The sequence below is a fragment of the Palaemon carinicauda genome, chromosome 3 (genome assembly GCF_036898095.1).
Source record: "Palaemon carinicauda isolate YSFRI2023 chromosome 3, ASM3689809v2, whole genome shotgun sequence".
In the NCBI taxonomy this organism is placed as follows: Eukaryota; Metazoa; Arthropoda; class Malacostraca; order Decapoda; family Palaemonidae; genus Palaemon; species Palaemon carinicauda.
Window position 1 is genome coordinate 157815821 of NC_090727.1, and position 2500 is coordinate 157818320.

Consider the following 2500-nt stretch of genomic DNA (forward strand, 5'->3'; position numbering starts at 1 on the left):
TGCGCTCTACTGAGTGCGCCTCTAATTGTGTTTATTTTATAATTATCTCTACATATGTGTTACCTGTTTTTTCTGTATCCCCTTTCCATGTGTATGCTGTGTCCATTTATTTTTACATTTATCTATTCACATGTCTTCTGTTTGTTTCTGTTTTCTTTGATATATCTCTTCACTTGTTTGTTTCCAAAAATCTGCTTTTATATATCCATCTCTTGTCCCTTTGATTCTGATGCCATTCTTCATAGGCCATAGTTATCCTTCATGTTTTATATCAGTTGACCTCTTTATGTTTTCCTATAAACTGTTCTTGACTTGCATATTATTGTGCGGGTTTCTCTACCTCGGCTCACTTTCAAATGCATAAGTTTTCCTACTAAACATTGTGAAATATACCCCTTTCCTTTTCTTTGTTTCATGTTAAATTTCAAGTACTTCGGGAAGAATATCATTCCGTAGATGGTGGGCTGAAAATTTTATAGTAGATACAGACACACGCGCGCGTGCACACACACACACACATATATATATATATATATATATATATATATATATATATATATATATATATATACATACATATCTATATGAGAGAGAGAGAGAGAGAGAGAGAGAGAGAGAGAGAGAGAGAGAGAGAGAGAGAGAGAGAGAGAGAGAGTATTACAAATTGAAATTATTACCTATGTTAGTTACATACTTGTGTGTGTTTATACACACACACAAACACACACACACTCATATATATATATATATATATATATATATATATATATATATATATATATATATATATGTGTGTGTGTGTGTGTGTGTGTGTGTGTGTATGTATATATATATGTATATATATTTGTATATATTTATATATATATATATATATATATATATATATATGTATATATATATTTATATATATATATATATATATATATATATATATATATATATATATATATATATATATATATATATATATAAATGTATGTATACACACTGTATTTGTATGATTTAGTGAAAAAATAAAATTTTTAAACAAACCTTACTGGTTCATTTGACTGTAATATTGAAATAAAAACTAATAATGACCATTTACTTACCAGCGAGGTATCCCACGGTGAGAATTGCATAAGCAAGTTTACGATCTTTCCCAATCTCAGTTCAGAGGACTTTTTTGCATTTTGGTCTACGTGAAATCTTCCTTTATGTACCTCTTTCTGAAACACAATTCACGATTCACTTGACGAGTTCACGATGCCACAGTGTCGCCTCTCACTAGGTCTTCCAGAGTCGCCCAATCGGGTTCAGACTTATCGCTCTTGTCTGTTTGTTTATTGATTAATTGAGTAATTAATTAGATTAATTAAGTAATTTGATTATTCACTCGCTTTTTGTTACTTTCTACCTATTGCACTTTTAATATTGACTGATACTTGAAAAATGTATTATGATATCCTTCAGCGTTGAATTTTATCGTTTTCTAATCAATCGTATACCCAGTGTGAGTCGATATATTCGCTGTAATAAGAGAATGGTAATGTAATAAAGTTCAGAAGTAAAAAAGATAAGAATGTAATGATGGATATTTGATGCACTAGTATAACAAATAAGAGAAATGCAGAAAAATGACACGACAAGTGAGGGATATATTGACTTGATTGTAATTAAACTAAACCAAACTGGAGGGGTTGCACACAAACAAAGTTAATTATTTTTACAATAGTTTAAGAAAATGAAGGCGCAAAATATGACTTCATATTCCACAGCTTTACACGAGAAGTATATTCCATATATGAACAGATGAATTTTTTAAGTTTTTAATACCGATTATCCAAAATTTCCTTTGAACAGATGAATTTATCCAAGTTTCTTTAATACTTAATATCCAAAACTTCCTTTTGATTATTATCAAACTTGCCATAGGAAAACACAACACTGTCAGCGTAGAATTATCCAAACGTTGGTAGTCTATCTCACTTTAAGTGATGTTTCTCACTCCAAAGGAAAAGATGGAAAGAGAACCTGCACTGCGGTCTTCAGGACCGTCTTTGGACGAGTGCCGAGTCGAGAATGATTCCCGAATGAGCCCTCTCTCTCTCTCTCTCTCTCTCTCTCTCTCTCTCTCTCTCTCTCTCTCTCTCTCTCTCTCTCTCTCTCTCTCTCTCTCTCTGTAGAAATCTTACTTGGTCATCACGGCGTCCTTGAGTGTTTTACCATCACTTCAAGTTCACACGCTGTTGCATGATTCGCGGCAACGTTCGTAAATCAACATAGATCAACTGGAACTGAAAAACTATCTCTGCAATTTCGTATTTAGAAAGAAACGCTTCGCATTGAACATATATTTTCTCATATTTCATGAACAATGTTTGTGTTTACTAGTGTACGCGACCCGTCAAAAATGACCGCTAAATGTATATTATGCACATCAACATCCCCCTCTCACCAGGGTATGAATACTCCCTCTCCTCCATACTCGAGGGATAGGGAGATCTCAGCGTGACTGGAA

At 32.8% G+C, this 2500-nt stretch overlaps 2 protein-coding genes across 4 annotated transcripts in view; one reads left to right on the forward strand and one right to left on the reverse strand.

Annotated features, from left to right (window-relative positions):
- CDase (neutral ceramidase) overlaps nucleotides 1-2500 on the reverse strand; it is a 255835-nt gene that overhangs the window by 138529 nt on the left and 114806 nt on the right. Inside the window, exon 1 of one of the 2 annotated variants that reach the window (XM_068371038.1) lies at nucleotides 1092-1114. The exons of the other annotated variant lie outside the window; for it this stretch is intronic. The gene's annotated coding sequence lies outside the window, so the exon portion shown is untranslated. Of the gene's footprint in view, nucleotides 1-1091; nucleotides 1115-2500 lie in introns of those variants that run through there. 2 annotated transcript variants of the gene reach the window in all.
- LOC137638717 (prolyl 4-hydroxylase subunit alpha-1-like) overlaps nucleotides 1-2500 on the forward strand; it is a 200162-nt gene that overhangs the window by 119351 nt on the left and 78311 nt on the right. The gene's annotated exons all lie outside the window — the stretch shown is intronic.